We start from the raw sequence: 25,527 nt of genomic DNA, 5'->3' as shown, positions 1-25,527 counted from the left end.
AATCAGTATAAATTAATTAAGATGAAAATTTTTGCTAATCATCAATTGCTTCCTTAACATGAACGTCATGTAAAGTGGAAAAAGCAGGAAACAGAGACCGAATAGATGACATTGGATTCTGATAACGATAAGTTGGGTTTCATCACCGGATTCGGTGAAATACTAAAAATGCTACGTGTCGGGACATAGAATTTGAAGGATAATTACGAGGAAGAAATGGGGCGACAAACAAGATTTGTTTTCTTCTTTTGTTGGGTACATTTGTTTCTGAAATAAATCCTTGTGCTAATGCTTATTGCGACAAGGGTTAAGTTGGATTCTCTTTTCTATCATGGCAGCACCCAGATTTTCCTCGTTGCTTAATCGCTCTCTATCTTCCTCCTTGCCTCTTCCTTGCTTTGCTTCTCGGATTCAGAGTTTAGGTGAGCCTAATAATAAAAGTTAACTACTTTTTCACCTGTGTATTTAAATGCTTAGCTTTTCTTATCCATTTATCATTGATAACTCCTCTAGATTAACTTTCTGTGGCTTTTGTGGATGTTACATTTGCGGGTATTTTATTAGTTTCCAGTTAACATTTCTAAGATGCTGTTTAGATTATATGATCAAAAAGGAAAATTTTCTCCTGGGTGATGTTTTCATATTTATTTCCCAGTGCATATAGGTACGATAAATCTTCATTATTATGAGGCTTTTTATTAAAGGCATATAAATTAATCTAAATCACACATTTTTATTACAATGTATATTTTTTAGAATGGATATTATTTAAAGAACTGATAAATGATATTTTTTTCTTAAAAATCATGTTGAAATGCATTAGAAATTACACAGGCAAATATCATTTTACATTTTCTAATAAAAAAATGTCTACTCTTAATTCTTTAATCAGTGTCTTAACATTTTCCTACTTTTTATTAAAAAATGCAAAATTTAATTTTGTCACTTTAAAACAAATAAACCCATAAAAATTTTGAAACTATAAGGAAAATGATAGGGCAGAATATGTAAGGATAATGGAAGAGCAATGGTATGCCAATGAAAGTTATGCATATTGGTCCTATCAAATGTAACACATTCTTCTGTTTTCTTGAAGGTAGAGACAGTAAATGGAGGAAAAATATCAACAGCTTCAGCAGCGTCGCAGAAATTGATGAATTAGTTACACCATCTGTGGAAATAAGATACACCAATAATCTAATAAACGGAGAATTTGTGGATGCTGCTTCAGGTTCATATGGTTTAACACTTCTAATGTCATGTAACGTTAGGTAGGTGACAAATTGTGAAACCTCACGGGGAACATTTGTTGGTTACTAGGAAAAACTTTTCCTACATATGACCCACGAACTGGGGAAGTGATTGCTAATGTCGCTGAAGGTGATCAAGAGGATATCTATCGTGCAGTATCTGCAGCTCGAAAAGCTTTTGACGAGGGACCATGGCCAAAGATGACCCCTTATGTATGAACTCCCTCTATACTTCATACTCCTACATACATCACATCTATGCTTTTGAATTACACTTACAGTTCTAATCCAATTGTTTAAATAAAAATGTTAACCTTAATCTTATTTTACACAATTAAAATGGCATAATTTTATTATAAAAAAGTATTCAATGTGTTTTTTATCTGATAAATAATTTTTTAATACAATTTTATTACTTTTAAATACATAAAATTAATTCTAAAAATCAATGTTAACAAAAATGATTATTAAAATTATAAAAATTAAACTACGAACACCGCCATAGATGCTATTACAAAGGCCTCCTAACCGCAATTTAATATGCTAACATACCATCTATTCCTTTATTGCAAATACATTTATTTTAATCAACTAATATTATTTTTATGTCTGTGAACACTGCAGGAAAGATCACGAATACTATTGCGCATTGCTGATTTGGTTGAGAAACACATTGAGGAGCTTGCAACACTTGAAACATGGAATAACGGCAAGCTTTATGAACAGGCAGCCAAAATTGAATTACCCATGGTTGTACGTCTGCTTCATTACTATGCTGGTGAGGGAGGCCCGTGAGACCACCATCAAATGTTTATTTATTATCCATATTTTTAGTGTGTTTAAAACTTATATATGATAAATTTTTATCAAAAATCATAGAATTTGAATAGATGAATAACATTATATCTTATAATTTCTAATAAAATCGGCGCATTAGAAAAATAGTTATTCATCTATTCTGGAATACATTGTTTTTCTGATGATTTCCCTGCCATAATTGATTCAGGTTGGGCAGATAAAATACATGGTCTCACGGTTCCAGCTGATGGGAATTATCATGCACAAATATTGCATGAACCAATTAGGGTTGCAGGGCAAATCATACCTTGGAACTTTCCTCTATTATTGTTTACTTGGAAAGTTGGGCCTGCGCTAGCTTGTGGTAACACTCTAGTAGTAAAGACAGCTGAGCAAACACCTTTGACTGCTTTATTTGCAGCACAGCTATTTCACGAGGTACTCTTCTTAATGGGTGTATCCAATTTAAGGAACATTGATAATGTTGCATTGGATTGTAATCCATCTAAAATGAATATTTCTGTGACAGGCCGGTCTTCCCCCTGGGGTTCTAAATGTGGTGTCTGGTTTTGGTCCAACTGCTGGTTCTGGTCCAACTGCTGGTTCTGCTCTTGCTAGTCATATGAATGTGGACAAGGTGGTAATCGTTTAAATTATAAATACATGTTTGATAAATGCTTTCTATACTTGATTCTACATTGTAATTCATGAATGATAATTGAGAGTTTTAAGCTATTCATTGAGAAAATTTACTATTATTAATTTTATTTTATTCATATTTCAGGAAAAAAGATCAAGAAGTGAAAGCCTTAAAGATGTCAAGAATTGAAGAAAAAGAAACCAGAGATATACACGGGCAAGTACATGCCCGTGTATATGAGCGTGTATCTTACTGGTCGCGTCAATTGAAGTGTATCATCAAGACCAGAGATGTACACGGCCAGATACATAGCCGTGTACATGAGCGTGTACTTTTATGGAAAGCTTTGAAAGGCGTCTATTAGAAAACAGAGATGTACACGGCCAAGTACATGACCGTGTACTTGGGCGTGTACTTTTACGCGCGTCAGAAATTTAACTTTTGCGAGAAAATTAACCCTAGGATAATTTCTATAAAAGGAGAACTGAACTCAGAGACGGAAGAGGAGGAGGTTTTTGGAAACGAAAGACTCAGAGACGGCAAGAGGATGGGATTAAGCATTTTATTTCATCTCTTTTGTAATTTTAATTTGAAGATGTTTAGGTTCTAATTTTCCTTTGAGTATCTAGACATAATGAATCCTAATTGACTAAATTTTCTGGAATTCTTCTAATGCTATTTCATGTTCTTTACTCTTGGGTTTAATTGAGTAGTATCAATTTTCTCTATCTTGTTTTCTTGTTTGAATTTGAGTAAAATTCCTGCATGAAATTAACATTGCTCAATTAAAAAGACTTGAATGTATTTCTAGAGATAGAAAGACGTGAGTTTTCTGTATTAGGATTAACCCTAATTATGGAATTCATAATGAACTTAATGCAACCTAGGAGTATTAATTAAGGAAGAGATTCCGATTAATCAACTGAGGGTTAGGAATCATTATCCTTGAGAAAGGTATTGATTTAATTTGGAATTTCCTACAGCGATAAGGGTTTGGAACTAAGTAGTTGAAGAAGAATTTCAGTTATTTGGACACTTAGGGGGATTTACAGTCTAGATACTTGCCTTTTTACATTGAATACCTATATTCATAATTTTCTATAATTTATTTTCACTAGAATATCTGTTCCTTTTAATTTATTATTCTTTTACTTTTAGCAATTTCATCAACAAGGTTTATTTTTCATATTTATTAACAATTACGCAATTAAGGAAAAGTTTCTTAATAACAGTCCCTGTGGATACGACACTTGGTACTTTAATTTTAATTTTAATAATATTACTTCGACAACGGGTACACTTGCCCAGTGATCAGATTTTTACACACCAAGTTTTTGGCGCCGTTGCCGGGGACTGTTTAATTAGGATTCCCTTTATTACGTATTTACTAATTTTATTTATTTCTTTAGTCTTGAATTAACTATCTATTTTGCTTTCATTCTTTTTAGGAGCTGATTTTTCTGGTGTATGATCAGAACCCGTTCTACTGCACTGTCTGAAGAACTATTTGAATTTGACCCAGAGATCGAAATAACTTTACGAAAAATTCGGAAAGAGAGGCGACTGCTAGTACAGAAGGAAAACGCACAAACACACATGGAAGGAATGGCAAACAATGAAGATCAACCAAGGACCATGTCCGATTATGCTCGTCCATCATTAACAGGGACAGAGTCTAGCATTGTTCGTCCGGATGTGCAAGGAAATTTTGAAATAAAGCCCAATATTATTCAGATGGTCCAGCAGTTTGTTCAATTTGATGGGTTGCAAGATGAAGACCCAAACGCTCACATCGCTAATTTTCTGGAGATCTGTGATACTTTCAAGATTAATGGAGCTACTGATGATGCAATCCGCTTGAGGTTATTCCCATTTTCTCTCAGGAGCAGAGCAAAGCAATGGTTGAACTCTCTCCCGCGAGGATCTATCACTTCATGGGAGGCTATGGCAGAAAAATTCTTGGCAAAATATTTTCCTCCCGCTAAAACTGCCAAGATGAGGAATGATATCTCTTCCTTCTACCAGTTAGAGACAGAGACGTTATACGATACGTGGGAGAGGTTCAAGGAATTGTTGCGGAAATGCCCACATCATGGGATTCCGGACTGGCTTCAAGTGCAGACCTTCTACAATGGATTAAACCCAGCCACAAGACAAATGATAGATGCTGCAGCTGGGGGCACTTTGAATAGCAAGACACCAAGGGCTGCACAAGAACTGTTTGAAGAAATGGCAATGAACAGCTATCAGTGGAGCTCCACTCGATCCAAACCTGCAAAATCGGCGGGGATCTATATTCTTGATGCAGTAACATCCTTGGCAATGCAAGTGGAAGCCTTAGGGAAGAAGATTGATGGTCTATCTGTTAACCATCAAGTTGCTCCGGTAATGAGATGTGATATTTGCGGAGGAGGCCACCCTAATCATGAGTGTCGAGCTACTCAGGAAGAATATACCAATGTGATAGGAAACATACCACCTTACCAAAATTATAATGGCATGAATAATCCGAGCTGGAGGAACTATGCAAACCAACTATGGAACAACAACCAACAGCCAATGCGGAACAACACACTCCCAGGATTTCAACAAGCTTCACATCCACCACCACCCCCAGCTGAAAAGAAGTCAAACCTTGAGGAGTTGATGACCAAATTCATTCAAACTTCAGAATCTCGGTTCCAATCTACCGAGACAGCACTAAGAAATCAACAAGCCTCTATCCATAATCTAGAAATTCAATTGGGTCAAATTTCTAGACTTCTTTCAGAAAGACCCCAAGGAAGCTTGCCTGGCAATACTGAGACTAATCCTAGGGAGCAGGTCAATGCAGTAACATTAAGGAGTGGCAGAACATTACAAGAGAAGGGGAAGCAAGAAACAGAAAAAGATGCAGTTGAAGAGGAGGATAAATGTCAAGAGGAGACTGTGGAAAAGCTCCCTGTAGTGAAAGAATTCATACCCCCACTTCCCTACCCAGCTAGATTGAAGAAGGACAGAGACAATGAACAGTTTGGTAAATTTCTTTCCTTATTTCGTCAGCTTCATATTAATTTACCGTTTGTTGATGCCTTGGCACAGATGCCCAAGTACGCCAAATTTTTGAAGGATCTATTGTCCAACAAGAAGAAATTGAAGGAGTTGGCCACAGTAACTCTGAATGAAGAATGCTCAGCAATTCTGCAAAACAAGATGCCCGAAAAATTAAAGGATCCAGGGAGTTTTACTCTTCCTTGTCTCATTGGTAGATTGATAGTTGATAGGGCTTTAGCTGATTTAGGTGCTAGCATTAATTTGATGCCATATTCTGTTTTTAAGAAATTAGGTTTAGGGGAACCTAGGCAAACTAGGATGAGTATTCAATTAGCTGATAGGTCAATTAAATATCCTAGGGGTATCATTGAGGATGTGCTTGTAAAAGTAGACAAATTTATTTTTCCTGTTGATTTTGTGATTCTTGATATGGACGAGGACACTAATGTTCCCTTGATCTTAGGTCGTCCATTTTTAGCTACTGCAAGGGCTATAATTGATGTGAGGGATGGAAAGTTAATTTTGAGGGTTGGAGATGAAAAAGTCACTTTCAAAATTCCTGATGTGATAAAAAAGTCTTTGAAACAAGATGATTCTTGCTACTTTATTAATGTAATTAATGATTATGTTTATGATTGTGCACAGGAATTCTTGATTTCAAACCCATTGGAAAGAAGCTTAGTTCATGATAGAGGAAAAGATGATATGAGCTTGGTAACTCAAGAACAGTGGTGTCATTTAAAAGCCACTAAGCCATTATGGAGAAAGAGAGACTTCAAAGTTTTAGAGTGGAAATCAGAGAAGCAACCCAACCCATCCATTAATGAACCACCAGATGAAAAATTGAAGGTCTACCATCATAAAAAATTCAAGGGAGGTAAACTATTTCAAAAAGGTGATTTAGTACTGTTGTACAACTCTCGCCTCAAATTATTCCCAGGTAAACTCAAATCCCATTGGTCTAGACCGTTTACTGTGCATAAGGTATTTCCTTGTGGTATAATTGAATTAACTCATCCAGAAAAAGGAAATTTTAAGGTGAATGAACATAAGCTGAAACTGTACCAAGGGGGTCAACTACAAACTTTTGCAAATGAGGAGTTTAAACTCCTCATGTTGAATTTTGAATGTTGAATTATATTGAATAGTTTAGGTTAGGTAGGTTTAGTTTATTTTAATTTAGTTATTTATTTGCTCATTTATTTATATTTTGAATAAGCGTCCTCGCCCCAGCATGAACCCCATCTCCTTCTGACCACTTTCTTAGTATAGATGATGAAGACTAAGATGATGCGCAGTTTAGTCTACAATTAGGAGTCTTAGTTGTTAAATTTTTTTACTTATGTTATGTTTAGGATTTAAATTGCTTTTGTCTGTTTATTGCTTCTGTTTCTTTATCGCATTATTTTGATCGTTCTACTCCTCTTGTCATTATGAACTGAGTTAAATCTTCTTATAAATCAATTTTAATCAGGTTTCCTTTCCAAGTCAATCTCAGATTAGTTTTGCTTCCCAAGATTCTTTGCTTATTTACTTACTCTTCAGGGAAGTTTTAGTTGCACTCTAACTCTTCTATTTGATTGAGGACAATGCAAATCTTACACTGTGGGGTAGATAATTATAGATGTTTGAACTGAATTGTTGTTTTATTCTTGAGCAATACTGAGTCAATTTTACTGTTGCATAGAAGATGATATTCCTGAAAATAAAAATAAAAAAATAATAATAAAGATTCATATGCAGTTATTCTAGATATTGGATTTGTGTTTTTGATTGTTTCTCGATTGAAATATCGGTAGATTTTTCTGATTTGAGGACCTTGAATCTATGCCCTTGAATCTATGCAATTTTTTTTTTAAGAATCGTTAATATCTGAAAAATTGGGGCTCTGCTCAGAAATAAAAGAGCATGTCATAGAAGCATAACTAGTTGAATGTGGATTGCAGGCAATGTCCGGATACCACATCCTAGAACCCCGAAATTGTTTGAGGTATCAATGTGGAAACCAAGGGGTGGAATTTTCCATTAATACCTTGTGCTAATTGGGATGGAGCATAAAATGCACCCTATTAGCCGATCATGGCTCAAAGTAAAGAAAATTAAAAAACACCTTGTAGAAGAATTCAAAGTTTTGAATTAAAATTTTAAGAGCTAATGGTAAAGAGGTTCTTATTTCAATTCTGTCTGAAGTTACAGAGGTCGAGAGCAAAAGAAAGCACAATTTGATGTTTAAGAATTACTTTCCCTCTAAAAATAAAATAAAATAAAAATAATAAAAATAAAAAAAAATCAGGAATTTGATTCTTTGTTGTCAAGGGTAAAATTGATTCATTTCTTTGCTTGGGGACAAGCAATCGTTCAAGTTCGGGGGAATTTGATAAATGCTTTCTATACTTGATTCTACATTGTAATTCATGAATGATAATTGAGAGTTTTAAGCTATTCATTGAGAAAATTTACTATTATTAATTTTATTTTATTCATATTTCAGGAAAAAAGATCAAGAAGTGAAAGCCTTAAAGATGTCAAGAATTGAAGAAAAAGAAACCAGAGATATACACAGGCAAGTACATGCCCGTGTATATGAGCGTGTATCTTACTGGTCGCGTCAATTGAAGTGTATCATCAAGACCAGAGATGTACACGGCCAGATACATGGCCGTGTACATGAGCGTGTACTTTTATGGAAAGCTTTGAAAGGCGTCTATTAGAAAACAGAGATGTACACGGCCAAGTACATGGCCGTGTACTTGGGCGTGTACTTTTACGCGCGTCAGAAATTTAACTTTTGCGAGAAAATTAACCCTAGGATAATTTCTATAAAAGGAGAACTGAACTCAGAGACGGAAGAGGAGGAGGTTTTTGGAGACGAAAGACTCAGAGACGGCAAGAGGATGGGATTAAGCATTTTATTTCATCTCTTTTGTAATTTTAATTTGAAGATGTTTAGGTTCTAATTTTCATTTGAGTATCTAGACGTAATGAATCCTAATTGACTAAATTTTCTGGAATTCTTCTAATGTTATTTCATGTTCTTTACTCTTGGGTTTAATTGAGTAGTATCAATTTTCTCTATCTTGTTTTCTTGTTTGAATTTGAGTAAAATTCCTGCATGAAATTAACATTGCTCAATTAAAAAGACTTGAATGTATTTCTAGAGATAGAAAGACGTGAGTTTTCTGTATTAGGATTAACCCTAATTATGGAATTCATAATGAACTTAATGCAACCTAGGGGTATTAATTAAGGAAGAGATTCCGATTAATCAACTGAGGGTTAGGAATCATTATCCTTGAGAAAGGTATTGATTTAATTTAGAATTTCCTATAGCGATAAGGGTTTGGAACTAAGTAGTTGAAGAAGAATTTCAGTTATTTGGACACTTAGGGGGATTTACAATCTAGATACTTGCCTTTTTACATTGAATACCTATATTCATAATTTTCTATAATTTATTTTCACTAGAATATCTGTTCCTTTTAATTTATTATTCTTTTACTTTTAGCAATTTCATCAACAAGGTTTATTTTTCATATTTATTAACAATTACGCAATTAAGGAAAAGTTTCTTAATAACAGTCCCTGTGGATACGACACTTGGTACTTTAATTTTAATTTTAATAATATTACTTCGACAACGGGTACACTTGCCCAGTGATCAGATTTTTACACACCAATGTTCCTTCTTAATACTTTACCTTTGAACTTGTCTAGTTATGAAAGATCCATTTTCCCTTCCTACACATAACAGGGAACTGTTAGTAGGTGGCTCAGTTTGTCAAATTTTGTAGGCATCAACTTTGTTTTTTTTCAACTTTGTAGGCACCGGCATTCAAAATCTGTAGGCATTGAATTTTGCATTTGGTAGGCACCGAATTGCTACAGTAATTGTTGAAAAACTTTACAAAATTTTGCCTATAAATACCCAGTGTAAGAATGAATGAAGAACATACGGAAATCGATCATTCACTGATCAGAAGAAGAAATTTGAGAGTGTTATTTTGTAGCTCTTATTCTATTCTGAGAGAGTATTTATTGAGAGAAAAAATAGAGTGATTTATTACTCTTTGTCCTCATAATTTTAGAGGACTTTTTGTACTCTCCCTTTTACATAGTGGAATTATTTTGCTCGTCGTTGTCCGTGGGTTTTTTTTCCGATTTGGAGTTTTTCCCACGTTAAAATTTTGTCTCCATTATTCTCTTACTTCTCTTTATTTCCAATTAAATTCGATCCAATCTTCCGCATTGACTTGATACCCCAACAAGTGGTATCAGAGCAGTTATTTAATTGGAAATGTCTACCGTTACAAAATTTGACATTGAGAAGTTTGATGGCAAGATTAACTTTTCTATTTGGAAAGTACAAATGAGAGTCGTTCTCACTCAGAACGGATTAAAGTAAGCTTTAGATGGAAAGTTAAAAAAACTGGCTTCCATGACCGATGAGCAATGGAATGAGTTGGATGAAAAGGCGCTTTCAGCAATCCAACTTTGCTTGTCCAAGGAGGTTCTACGTGAAGTGGCCGATGTAACCACCGCTGCGGAATTGTGGTTAAGGTTGGAAACTTTGTATATGACTAAAAGCCTCATCAACAAGCTTCGTCTCAAGGAGCGATTATATACGTTCCATATGATAGAAGGTACTCTCATTCAATCTCATCTTGATGAGTTTAATTCTATTATTATGGATCTGCAAAATATCGATATTAAAATCGATGATGAAGATAAAGCTATTTTGTTGGTTGTCTCTTTACCTTTTACCTACAAACACTTCAAAGAAATTATGTTGTATGGTAATAATGATACCTTATCCTTTGAAGATGTTAAATCTAATTTATTGTCCAAAGAAAAATTTGATCTTGAAATTCATTCTGAGGACAAGGGTGAGGGTCTAAGTGTTAGAGGTAGAACTCAAGTCAAAGGGAGTACTAGTCACAAAAAGAGTAGATCCAAATCTAGGGGACGAAAATCCAACACTACCTGTCGTTATTGCAAAAAATATGGGCATGATATTTTTGATTGTTTTATCTTAAAGAAAAAAGAAGAAAATAAACAAAAGAAAGAAAAAGGTAAACAACCTGTTGAAGCTGCTAATATTGAGACTGATTCTGATGGAGATGTTATGGCATCTGTTGTCTCTTTTGACAAGAGAAGCAAAAATAAGTGGCTTCTTGACTCTGCATGCACATACCACATATGTGCTTATAGGGATCTATTTACCACTTTTGAACCAATTAATGGTGGTATTGTCTTAATGGCTAATGATACCCAATGCAAAGTTGAAGGAATAGGTACTATTCAGATCAAGGCTCATGATGGTGTTGTCAGGACTCTGACTAATGTTCGCTTTATTCCTGAATTAAAGCATAATCTTATCTCTCTTGGCACCCTTGAATCTTTTGGGTGCAAGTTTTCATCTGAAGGTGGAGTCCTAAAGGTATCAAAAGGTGTCCTTGTCTTGTTGAAAGGTAACCGAGTTGGTACTTTATATTTCTTGCAAGGTTCTGTTGTGACAGGTTCAGCAGCTGTATCTTCTTCTATGCTTGATAATGATGTCACCAAATTATGGCACATGCGCCTGGGCCATATGAGTGAAAAAGGCATGCATCTTTTGAGCAAGCAAGGTCTCCTTGGTAATCAAGGTATCGGTAAGTTGGAGTTTTGTGAACATTGTGTCTTTGGGAAACAGAAAAAAGTAAGTTTCTCTACTGCAACTCACCGTACAAAGGGTATTCTTGATTATATTCATTCTGATCTCTGGGGGCCTTCTAAAGTTCCCTCTTATGGAGGACGTCGTTATATGATGACTATTATTGATGATTTTTCTGGCAAAGTTTGGGTTTATTTTCTCAGGTATAAAAGTGAGACATTCCCCACTTTTAAGAAGTGGAAAACTCTTGTTGAAACCCAGACAGGGAGAAAAATCAAGAAGCTCAGAATGGATAATGGATTGGAGTTCTGTGACGGTGAATTTAATGAGTTCTACGCAAATCATGAAATTGCTAGACATAAAACCATTCCAAGAACACCCCAGCAAAATGGTGTTGCAGAACGAATGAACAGGACTCTACTTGAGAGAGCTCGTTGTATGCTCTCAAATGCTGGGTTATGGCATCGACGTGAATTTTGGGCCGAGGCAATATCAACTGCTTGTTACTTGGTTAATATTTCTCCACACTCGTCACTTAATTTCAAAATTCCAGAAGAAATTTGGTCAAGTAATCCTGTTGATTATTCCAATTTGAGAATCTTTGGATGTCCTGCTTATGCACATGTCAATGATGGCAAATTAGCTCCAAGAGCTGTTAAGTGCATATTTCTTGGTTATGCATCTGAATCTAAAGGATATCGTTTATGGAATCCTAAGTCACAAAAATTAATTCTCAGTAGAGATGTGACTTTTAATGAGGATGCTTTATTATCTTCTGGAAAACAAACTTCTGTGATTTCTTCTACTAGTACTAATAATCTGCAGGGTACTAGTGAGAAGGTGGAGTTGGAGTTGAAATCTACAACTCCTAATGTTGATGTTCCATCTACTTCTATCAATGAGTCTAGCGCTGATATTTGTGGTGATGATGATGTTGATGAGATTACCACTTCTCCAATTCAGCCGCAGGAAGAGGAGTATTACATTGCCCAAAACAGACCAAGAAGGACGATTACTAAGCCAGCTAGATATGCAAATTATGCTTATGATGATAATTTAATTGCATATGCATTATCTGTTGCACAAGAAATAAATAATGACATTGAACCAGCCAGTTATACTGAGGCTGTTTCTTGTGCTGATTCTTCAAAATGGCTAGTGGCTATGAATGAAGAAATTGAAAGTCTTCATAAGAATGGTACTTGGAGTTTAACAGAACTTCCCAAGGGCAAACGGCCTTTGAAATGCAAATGGGTCTATAAGAAGAAAGACGGCATTCCCGGGGTTGAAGATCCTAGATGCAAGGCACGATTGGTTGTTAAAGGCTTCAGCCAAAAGGAAGGTGTTGACTTTAATGAAATTTTCTCACCTATTGTTTGTCATACCTCCATATGTGTTTTGCTTGCTTTTGTTGCTTTATTTGACTTGGAATTGGAGCAACTTGATGTTAAGACAACTTTTCTGCATGGAGAGCTGGAAGAGGAAATTTATATGGAGCAACCTGAGGGATTTATTGTTTCTGGTAAGGAGCATCTTGTCTGTCGATTGAAGAAATCTTTATATGGAGTCAAACAAGCTCCGAGACAATGGTATAAAGGGTTTGATTCCTTTATGATTGGACAAGGTTATTGCAGAAGTCAATATGACGACTGTATTTATTTTCAAAAACTTCCTGATGAATCTTACATATACTTGTTACTATATGTTGATGATATGTTGATTGCATCACGTGACAAGTCTCTGATCAAAAAATTAAAAACTCAACTCAATAATGAGTTTGAGATGAAAGAATTGGGTGCAGCTAAGAAGATTCTTGGTATGGAGATTTGCAGGGATCGTCAAGCTGGTAAATTGTTCCTATCTCAACAAAAATACGTTGAGAAAGTGCTTGACAGGTTTAATATGTCTAATTGCAAACATGTTTCTACTCCACTTGCTGCACATTTCAAGTTATCATCTGACCTTTGTCCTGAGACAGAGGAAGACATGGAGCGTATGTCACGCGTTCCTTATGCTAGTGCTGTTGGCAGTCTTATGTATGCTATGGTATGCACTGGACCTGATTTAGCATATGCCGTTAGCATGGTGAGTCGGTATATGCATAATCCTGGAAAGGATCATTGGAGTGCTGTAAAATGGATTTTTTGGTATCTCAAAGGTACTTCTGATATTGGCTTGGTATTCGATAGAAATCATGCAACAACTGAAGTTACAGGTTTTGTTGATTCGGATAATAGTGGCGATCTTGACAAAAGAAGATCTCTTTCTAGTTACATATTTATTCTCTGTAATTGTGCTATTAGTTGGAAAGCTCAGCTTCAGTATCTTCCATCATTATCTACGATTGAAGCTGAATATGTTGCAGCAACAGAGGGTGTGAAAGAGGCTCTTTGGCTTAAAGGTCTGATTAATGAACTTGGTCTTACACAAGATGTTCTTACTGTGTTTTGTGATAGTCAGAGTGCTATTTACTTGACCAAGAATAACCGCTACCATGATAGGACAAAACATATTAATGTAAGACATCATTTTATTCGAGAAATTGTTGCTAAGGGTGAAGTCATGGTTCAGAAGATTCATACATTTGAGAATCCAGCTGCTTACTAAGCCTCTTCCAAAGGCCAAGTTCCAGCATTGCTTGGACTTGGTTGGTCTCTACAGCACTTGAACGCCCTTCGGGGTTTAAACAACGTCAAGCAATTTATCAAAACTGATCCAAGGTGGAGATTGTTAGTAGGTGGCTCAGTTTGTCATATTTTGTAGGCAGCAACTTTGTTTTTTTTCAACTTTGTAGGCACCGGCATTCAAAATCTGTAGGCATTGAATTTTGCATTTGGTAGGCACCGAATTGCTACAGTAATTGTTGAAAAACTTTACAAAATTTTGCCTATAAATACCCAGTGTAAGAATGAATGAAGAACATACGGAAATCGATCATTCATTGATCAGAAGAAGAAATTTGAGAGTGTTATTTTGTAGCTCTTATTCCATTCTGAGAGAGTATTTATTGAGAGAAAAAAATAGAGTGATTTATTACTCTTTGTCCTCATAATTTTAGAGGACTTTTTGTATTCTCCCTTTTACATAGTGGAATTATTTTGCTCGTCGTTGTCCGTGGGTTTTTTTTCCGATTTGGAGTTTTTCCCACGTTAAAATTTTGTCTCCATTATTCTCTTACTTCTCTTTATTTCCAATTAAATTCGATCTAGTCTTCCACATTGACTTGATACCCCAACAGGAACTTTAGGAACAATACCTTAACCATGGTTACTGAGCTATCTCAAATGACTCTATTGCATACCGAATCCACCATACCGCGTATATTTATACTAATTATGTACCCGTACCCCGTACCCGTATCACATACTTGGCAACCATGGATTTAGCATATAATGCATGAAAAATGTGTCACCAACTCACTCTACCGTACTCTTAATTTTAAGTTAAAATCTATAAAAATACAAAAAAAATTATTAAATTAAGAGTAAAAAAGTGAAAACTTACGTATTTTTTAAGAAATGTTTTAGTCAATAACTAGGATAGAATTATTAAATTAAAAGAGAAAAGTTATATTATAATTTTAGGAGAGAAAATTTAGTTTCATGTAGGGATTTTATTTTTTTAAATACCTATTTTCTTTTTCATTTCTTTTACATTTTTTTTCCATCATATATTCATGGCATCTCTCTCCTTAGTTATTTCTTTCTTTTTTTCATTTCTATGTCTCTTCGCTCCATTTCACACCGATCCTACAACAGATGTGAAGAAAACGTTACCCTTCGTGTATTTGACAAAGTAGTATTTTGTGCAAAATCAACATTTTCCAAAATAAGCCATTCTGATTAGGTGGATAAAAATATTTCTTTTGGATCATTGCAGTTGGCTTTCACTGGATCAACTGACACGGGAAAAATTATATACCAATTGGCTTCAAAAAGCAATCTTAAACCTGTGACATTGGAACTTGGAGGGAAATCACCATTCATAGTGTGTGAGGATGCTGACATAGACAAGGCTGTGGAACTTGCGCACTTTTCTCTGTTCTTTAATCAGGTTAATGTTGGGAAAAAAAATTAATAAATTGATAAATAAATTAATAAATTAATTAGTGTGACTCATGTGAAATATAATTATGGATAAAGGACCTATTGGTAATTGGTTATTATTATGGGAAGTTACAACTGAAAGAAACCAACTTGATGGAAGTGGATCTAATAGAATAAGGGTTCTATCTCTGCCAATAAGATCTCAAGTAACTCACCATTAACCATCGAACGTGAGAAAGAACAGAAACGAAAGGGCAAAGAGATAGATTGAGAAAGGAGATTCAAGAATTACTCTCATCAGATTTCATGGATAAAGGTTAGTGTCTCTTGTTATTTCAACGTGCATGTGAGAATTATAAATTCTATGATCCTTATCAAGAAACGCAACATGTGGTATCAGAGCCAGGTTTAAATGAAATCCAGTGTCAAGGATTAAACGATAAGTCCCGACAGCTTCCATTGGAACCTTCACTCTATTCCCCATGAAGACAAACTTCTCATTTGGGTTTATGGTTCGGGTTGAAAGGAATCCCTGCATCATATTAGAAACATGAGTTGTACATCCAGAATCAATCCACCAAGTATTATGTGAAACTTCAGTTAAATTTGATTCAAAACATACATAAGCATTATGCTTACCTTTCTTTTCGAACCAAACTTTACGTTTTGGGCAATTCTTCTGGAAATGCCCAGACTTCCCACAGAAATGACATTTGTCATCTTTCTTCTGGATTTTAGTAGAGGACTCGCCAATCTTTAATGGTCCTTTTCCCTTTCCATGTTTCTTATCAGCTTTCTTTCCAGCTCCCTGATTATTCACATAGTGAATGGAGTGGTTTCCTTGATTCTTAAGTCTGGTTTCCTCTTGAACTAACATACTGTGCATAAGGAAATTCTCATCCACTGCCATTCCAAGAGACTTAAGTCTTGCTGCAATATTTGTCATTTCAATGACATGTTCATGCATAGTACAAGAACCATCAAACTTCATGGTGGTTAAAGTACTCATTAATGTCCCAGCAAGAGACTTATCAGCAGTTTGGGAGCGCTCTTCCACATTTTTCATAAATTATTTTGCATTATCAGTCTTGGGAAGAGCCGATTTGATGTTACTTACTATACTCATTCGCATGAACATTAAGCTCAATCTGTTTGATCTTTCCCAAGCCTTAAAATGAGTTTTCTCTTCATTGCTACTAGTAGCAGTAATAGCAGCAGGCTTATCAACTTGAAAGGCCAAATCAAGATCCAAGACACCTAAGTGAAATTGGACTTGTTCGCTCCAATCAGAGAAATTCAACCCATTAAAAACTGGAACAGATGTAGCATGCGAATGTAAAGATACAGGAACAGATACTGCAATTAACACATGTCTAACATTAACACTTTGAGTCATAAATTAATCATACAATACAGATTCAAATAACAAACAAACATTCTATACATATTAATGTTCTCATTTGGCTGATACACTAATACGCAAAACATAATGATGCTAATAAAATTAACATTATTTGGTAAGACATATGCATTAATTAGAAATACTTATTATCTTTGGATATATAAACAAAACTAATAATGCATACTCACTACCAACAATCATATTCATTATTTAAAAGAACAACTAATCAACCTTTGGGTGATTCATAAATGCCTTATAATAATGAATTTCAATTAACCCATAAACCAATTATCTATAATTTAGCATCTATTCTTTGGGCAATCGAAACATAGTTCATCACTAATTTGGAATTAAATAAAATTACAGACCTGATCACTTTGGTGATTAACAAATCTATCATACGTTTAATCCCAACAATTGAATTGCAACAATTATATAATTGATTTATGCCTTTAGAAAGCACAGCGGAAAATTGCATTTAACAAATACCAAATATCGAATTGAAATCAAATTGACGTGACATGGCATTCAAATTGCAATCAAATCGCATTCACGTTTTCAATCAATTTCAATGTAAAACTTTCACGCACAGGGGCATTCATAATTGAGATTGAAACATTAGATTGACAAATCCCAAATCACCAAATGTCAAATGCCTTTGACCATTCAATATTGATATTAATATAATATTCGTAACTTTCAAATGCTCGTAACATTCCAATATTTTATCTTTATCCAATTTGAAATTAACGTGACACAGGGAATCAACATGTCTTTCGGTTTCATAAAATTGGGTATTGGAAAAAACATCATTTATGGAGAATCATAAATCCAACAACCTAAGGCTCTGATACCACATGTTGCGTTTCTTGATAAGGATCATAGAATTTATAATTCTCACATGCATGTTGAAATAGCAAGAGACACTAACCTTTATCCATGAAATCTGATGAGAGTAATTCTTTCTTTGGAAATATGTCCCAAACGCTTATGCCACAAGTAAGCGGAACATTCATTTACTAAACTACGTTTAGCGCCAACATTATGATGCACGGTCATAAGAGTTTCAGCATATAAATTATCAAGATTCAATTTATATAAACCATCATAAAGTGTACCAGATCCAATCATACAAGTACGCTTATACAAACTGAAACAACCATTCCCAAACCTAAAAGAGTATCCAGCAACATCAAGTTTAGACAAAGAAACTAAATTCCTAGAAATACTAGGTATATAGAAAGTATCAAACAGGTCTATGTTTTACTGTCCTATCCATAGTACAAGAATTGTGGAAACAGGAAATGCCCGGTTCATTGTTAACCTCAGGATCATTAATTTGTTGTTCTTCTTGATTGTTATGTGGTTCAACAACATGAGGAACAACAGTTCTTGAAGTATAAGCACTAGTTAAAGGAACTTGTACTCTAACTTCCTTAATCTCCACATTTCGTGAAGCTTCACTTCCACTAGTTTCACCATTCTCAATGAACTGGGCATTTCCTGTTTCCACAATTCTTGTACTATGGATAAGACAGTAAAACATATACCCTTTTGATTTTTCTGGATAACCAATGAAATATCCACTGATTGTTCTTGCATCCAGTTTCTTTTCTTTACGGATTGTATATTCTAACCTCTGCTTGGCAACCCCAAACATGCAGGTGCCTCAAACTATGTTTCCTACCTGTCCACAGCTCAAAAGGTGTCTTTTGAACTGCTTTACTAGGAACCCTGTTTAACAAATACATGGCATTTTTTAAAGCATACATCCACATCGATATAGGTAAAGATGAATTACTTAACATGCTCCTAACCATATCCATTAAAGTACGATTACGCCTTTCTGACACACCATTTTGTTGTGGTGTACCTGGCATTGTGTATTGAGCACAAATACCACGTTTCTCAAGGAACTTAGCAAATGGACCTAGATGTTGTCCACTTTCATCATATCTTCCATAATACTCACCACCTCTATCTGATCTGACAATTTTCACCTTTCTGTCTAATTGCCTTTCCACTTCATTTATATAAATTTCTAAGGCATTCACTGCTTGAGACTTCTCATGCAGTAAATAGACATATCCATAACATGAAAAATCATCAATAAAAGTGATAAAGTACTTTTCTTTATTGAAAGAGTTTACATCAAAAGGTCCACATATATCAGTGTGTATTATTTCAAGAAGCTGAGTGCTTCTTGTGGCTCCTTTCTTTGTGTGTTTTGTTTGTTTGCCTTTAATACAATCCACACATATATTTAGATCAGTAAAGTCTAACTCTGGAAGAATTTCATTCTTTACTAATCTTTGCATTTTGTGAAGCTTCACTCCCACTGGTTTCACCATTCTCAATGAACCGGGCATTTCCTGTTTTCACAATTCTTGTACTATGGATAAGACAGTAAAACATATACCCTTTTGATTTTTCTGGATAACCAATGAAATATCCACTGATTGTTCTTGCATCCACTGATGTGGAGATTAAGGAAGTTAGAGTACAAGTTCCTTTAACTAGTGCTTATACTTCAAGAACTGTTATTCCTCATGTTGTTGAACCACATAACAATCAAGAAGAACAACAAATTAATGATCCTGAGGTTAACAATGAACTTGTAGTAGAACAACCACAAGAAATAACATTAAGAAGATCGCAAAGAGAAAGAAAATCTGCCATCTCAAATGATTACGTGGTTTATCTACAAGAGTTAGAAAATGACTTAGGGCATTGATAATGATCCAATTTCATTTTCAGAAGCCATTAATGATGATAATTCTAATAAGTGGTTAGATGCCATGAAAGATGAGCTTAAATCAATGGCACAAAATGGTGTTTGGGACCTTGTGGAATTGCCAGAAGGAAGTAGGAGAGTTGGGTGTAAATGGGTCTTTAAGACTAAACGTGACTCTCATGGCAATATCGAACGTTACAAGGCTCGACTTGTTGCCAAAGGTTTTACTCAAAAAGATGGCATTGACTATAAGGAAACATTTTCTCCAGTTTCTAAGAAAGATTCTTTCAGAATTACCATGTGTTTCTAAGAAAGTAGCTCATTATGATCTGGAGTTACACCAAATGGATGTTAAAACTGCCTTTCTGAATGGGAATTTAGAAGAGGATGTTTATATGGACCAACCAGTGGGGTTCATTGAAGAAGGAAAGAAACACATGGTGTGTAAACTTAAGAAATCAATATACAGACTTAAACAAGCCTCCCGGCAATGGTATCTTAAGTTCAATGATACTATTATGTCTTTTGGATTTAAGGAAAACACTGTTAATCGGTGTATATATCTGAAGGTCAGTGGGAGCAAGTTTATATTTCTGATTCTGTATGTTGATGACATCTTGCTTGCAACTAATGATCTTGGTCTATTAAGTGAGACTAAGAAGTTTCTCTCTAACAACTTTGAAATGAAAGATATAGGTGAGGCGGGCTATGTGATAGGAATAGAAATATTCCGTGACAGATCACAAGGAATGTTGGGCTTGTCTCAGAAAGCATATATTGACAAAGTTTTAGAGAGATTCAGAATGGATAAATGTTCAGCATCTCCTGTTCCAATACAAAAAGGAGACAAATTTAGTCTCATACAATGTCCAAAGAATGAATTGGAACGGAAACAGATGGAAAATATCCCTTATGCATCTGTTGTTGGGAGTTTGATGTATGCTCAAACTTGTACGAGGCCTGATATTAGTTTTGCAGTTGGTATGCTTGGTAGATACCAGAGTAATCCAGGACTAGATCATTGGAAAACTGCAAAGAAAGTGTTAAGATACTTGCAAGGAACAAAGAATCACATGCTTACTTATAGGAGATCTGATCACCTTGAGGTGATTGGATATACAGATTCAGATTTTGCTGGTTGTATAGATACAAGAAAGTCTACATTTGGTTATGTGTATCTTTTAGCTGGAGGAGCAATTTCATGGAAGAGTACGAAGCAGTCAGTCATTGCTGCATCCACCATGGAGGCTGAGTTTGTGGCATGCTTTGAGGCCACAGTTCAGGCCAACTGGTTGCGGAATTTTATTTCAGGACTTGGAGTAGTTGACAGTATTGCCAAGCCGCTGAAAATTTATTGTGATAATTCCGCAGCTGTCTTCTTTTCTAAAAACGACAAGTATTCCAAAGGTGCTAAGCATATGGAATTGAAATACTTTGCCGTTAAAGAAGAAGTTCAGAAACATAGTGTCAATAGAACATATTAGCACTGATCTTATGATTGATGACCCTTTAACAAAAGGGTTACCACCCAAAGTATTTACTGGCCATGTAGAGAATATGGGCATTATGTCTACTAGTGAATGTTAAATGTTAATGTTGTCTTTAATGCCTATTTGACACTGAGCTCATTAATGTACAAGTTTCTAAAATTTATGTTTTCTACTTTATGTACATACATGCAAATTATGATGTGGAAAACTAATTATGTTATTGTTAATGAAAATGACTTTATGTTTGAACCCACTATGGACTTCTCAGTTTAAAGTCATGTTAAGGAGAAGGGTAATATAATAGTACATAGAAGGGAATATGTTGATTGAATGACATGTAACCGCCATGACTCTTATTATTTCTGTATCTTTAATTATGATTAATGACGGAACTAATTTATTTAAAGTTTTAATGCGCATCATGATTTATGTAATTGTTAAATCATGAAATGTTATGGCATCACATGAGTCAAGTGGAAGAATGTTAGAAAAAAAAATAATAAATTGATAAATAAATTAATTAGTGTGACTCATGTGAAATATAATTATGGATAAAGGGCCTATTGGTAATTGGTTATTATTATGGGAAGTTACAATTGAAAGAAACAAACTTGATGGAAGTGGATCTAATAGAATAAGGGTTCTATCTCTGCCAATAAGATCTCAAGTAACTCATCGTTAACCATCGAAAGTGAAAAAGAACAGAAATGAAAGGGCAAAGAGATAGATTGAGAAAGGAGATTCAAGAATTACTCTCATCAGATTTCATGGATAAAAGTTAGTGTCTCTTACTATTTCAACGTGTATGTGAGAATTATAAATTCTATGATCCTTATCAAGAAACGCAACAGTTAATTCCATTCCATCTATGATTTATCCTTTCAATTCGCTGAGAACTAGGCCAGTACAAGCGAATAAGATATTTATGAGGTTACGTTTTTTAGGGTCAATGCTGTTGTGCGGGATCACGTACTTATGTTCATGAACGAAAATACGATGAGTTTTTGGAGAAAGCGAAGGCAACTGCTTTGAGACGTGTTGTTGGTGATCCATTTAAGAAAGGCGTGCAACAAGGTCCTCAGGTAAATATCTTTCTTAGACACACCATAATTTGGATTGCTTTTCTATTCACAAACTGAAGACTTATGTATAGTCTGCTACATTGTGGATCAAAACTTTCCGAACAAACAATAGATTGAAATGAAATAAAAAATTAGCTGCATTATTTTAATAATTTTTTAACCAGTTGAATTTAAATATCTAAAACTAATAAATTATAATTTTTAAAAATATTAACTACATTAGAAACACAAAGTATAATCATATTATTTTTATTAAAATATTACTATTATTAATTATTTAAATTTACTCTTTAAGAGTTGAGTTACTGTAGTTAAATTTTTCATGTAATTTTATGAAATTATTTAATTAAAAATTACACAAATGCGAATAATTATTCTCCAGTTATCTCTTCCGGGTGAGATAAATAATTTTTTTTAAGTACTCTTTTAATTCGGTGACTGTCCCTAATACAGAAGGGAACACTTTTCCCTCCTAAAAATTTATAAAAACAAAAAAAGGCAATAAATTATTTGATATGGTTATCGATCCTTTCCTATTTGTTATCCCAACTGAAAAGTGTAGGCATGATTAACTAATATCGTTGACTGTCTGTTCTGAGAATCCCAGATTGGTTCACAACAGTTTGAAATAATCCTCCGATACATAAGTCAGGTATTGAATCCAATGCTATTCTGGAATGTGGCGGTGACAGAATTGGCACGAAAGGCTTCTTTGTCCAACCAACAGTCTTCTCGAATGTTAAGGTGGTGTGAATATTTCTTAGCACACTCACAGACATATTGATAAGGGTTTTTGACAACGATTTCTGACGCAAGACATTGTTCAGGATGACATGCTGATAGCTAAAGATGAGATATTTGGCCCAGTCCAAACTATTCTGAAATTTAAGTATGACTTTTAGACCTTTAATTGTCACCTTTTCAAATTCAGAAATATATATATATGCTCTTATTCAGGAACTAATTTGATATATCACTCTGTTCACACTAGTTGAGTATTAAATTGATATTCTATAATTTGGTTTAAGCACGGAAAGGAGAAAAAGTGAAAGAAATTGTTGTTTTGACTTTTGATGCATTCACAGGGACATTTCTGAAGTTATAAGAAGAGCAAACACCACACGTTATGGTCTTGCGGCGGGTGTGTTTACTAAGAATTTGGAGACAGCCAATACGTTGATGCGAGGACTAAGGGCTGGAACTGTATGGATTAATTGCTTCGATGTGTTTGATGCTGCACTTCCTTTTGGTGGGTATAAGATGAGTGGGGTAGGAAGAGAGAAGGGTATATACAGTCTCAATAACTATTTGCAGGTTAAGGCTGTGGTTACACCTCTCAAGAATCCCGCATGGCTGTAACAAATCAAACAAGTATAGGGTGTGAATGAGATTATTTTGAGAACGATAAGGTTGTGACATGTATATGCCTGAATAGGATGAAGATAATGTTCTTGTTTGTGATTAATAATGAGGTTGAGGTCACCCATGAGATGCGGGTCGTGTTGGAATTTGCTTGTTAATGCGTTATTGAGTTGTAGAATATTATTAACTCTTTTTTTAAATTTGATATAAAAATAATATAAGATAATTTAAAATTGATTAATTTTATATTATGTAAAATGTTATTAGCCAAAATTCAAGTTTAACCTTTTATGTCAATAAATCTTGACTTTCTATGTATATAAAATAGTCTTACTAATTAGTTAAAATTTATTTAAAATTATAAAAGTATAAGAAATAATCATTATTAAAAATAAGAAAGACTTTTTTTTATAATTTTAATAAAATTTAATCAATAATTAAGAGTATATTTTCAGTAATGACGTAAATGAGTCATGTCATGATATTTAAAAGCTTAAGTTTGACTTTTATTAAAGAAAACAAATAATGTTTAAGCTTACTTCATTTATTTTAATGTTTCAACTTGTCTCACTAAATTATTTTTTATAATCTTTGAATATTTGTTTTTGTTAATTTAATATTTATTAAATATTATTTATACTAAAAATTAAATTAAAATAATAATAAAATATAAATTTAATATTTATTAAATATTATTTATACTAAAAAATAAAGTAAAATGATAATAAAATATAATCTTAGATACCAGAAATGACTTAAAGTAAAAAATAATTTTTTAATTATCAAACTAGTATAATTTTTAAAAAAAATTATGGTAATTTGTTTAAAAACTCTTAAAAATTAAAATTAAATAAATAATACACAATGATAATAATAAAAAAATATAAATTTTAATGAAGATAATAAAAAATTATAATTATCTAAATATGATATGCATGTGTTTAACTCATAAGTTATTAATGTTAAACTATCAAAACTTGAGTCGAACTCATTTAAATAACTGAGTGTAACTTTAAGTTTGGAAAAATAAGTCAAATTCAAATAGATCATGAGTACCTTATCTCATTTACATCTTTAGTTGTCATCATTTTTCATACACATACACATATAAGTAGAGATTGACTTACTCTAAAAGTCACTTCACGTAATAATTCTTTATATATATTCAATTCAGCACATCTAATTGTTACATAAAGTTATATGTTCAATAATCAAGTTTTAAATAAATCTAACCTTCGTAGATATGTAATTTTATAATCAATATTTGCATGTATTTTAAAAATGTATATTGCATTAAAATAAAATTATTTGATGAATTGTTAGTTAAGATTTTATTTGTATGATTTTTTATAAACTTAATTTATTTAAAAAACATAATTTAAATATTTGATTGATAATCCAATATTTATTAAGAATTATTAAAATAATTAACTCTTGTCAAAGTTACTTTATACATGTGTACATTAAAAAATTACACCATATATAAAACATACAAACATATAAAATTATAATTAACGATTTGATATAATATTATAACACATAAATTCCTATGTAATTATAAACAATATTCATTATTTTTATTTTTTATTTAAGAAAAATCTTTTTATTTTGTAAGTTGTAATTTATGAACTAATATCTTAATTATTTCAATAAACAATGTATATAAATAAAAATATAAGTCAAATCTAATTAGTAATAATTTTAATTTGATCTTTAAACTAAAAATTATAATAAAATTCATCATGTTTTTTAATAATTAAAAAATTCATGACTTGGTTGTAACAAAGCTCACATGAGTGAGTTAATTAATTGGACATTTTAGTGTACCTAAAACATTAATAAACTGCAAGATCATTTTTTTTTATTTAAAATGAAACAGTATTTACCACTTCTATGAGAGGTGCATTGTGTGCAAGAAGGATAAATTTAAAATAAATCAATATGGCCTTTATACTCTATTACTTATTCTAGATTATCTTTGGACTAATATTTCTATGGATTCCATTGTAAGCTTGTCAAGGGCAAAAAAAAAATGGCAAG

At 33.5% G+C, this 25,527-nt stretch overlaps 1 non-coding gene and 1 pseudogene across 1 annotated transcript; one reads left to right on the top strand and one right to left on the bottom strand.

Annotated features, from left to right (window-relative positions):
* Positions 1-331: 331 nt before the first annotated feature.
* LOC113874758 lies at positions 332-23,484 on the top strand (annotated as a pseudogene).
* LOC113853351 lies at positions 4,681-4,787 on the bottom strand. The gene has a single exon (XR_003502524.1). It is a non-coding gene; the product is annotated as a small nucleolar RNA R71 (small nucleolar RNA).
* Positions 23,485-25,527: the final 2,043 nt, after the last annotated feature.

The sequence above is a fragment of the Abrus precatorius genome, unplaced genomic scaffold (assembly GCF_003935025.1).
Source record: "Abrus precatorius isolate BTA unplaced genomic scaffold, Abrus_2018 Scaffold10, whole genome shotgun sequence".
Classification (NCBI taxonomy): Eukaryota; Viridiplantae; Streptophyta; class Magnoliopsida; order Fabales; family Fabaceae; genus Abrus; species Abrus precatorius.
The sequence above is the reverse complement of the archived record's forward strand: the minus strand, read 5'-3'. Positions and strand labels throughout refer to the sequence as shown.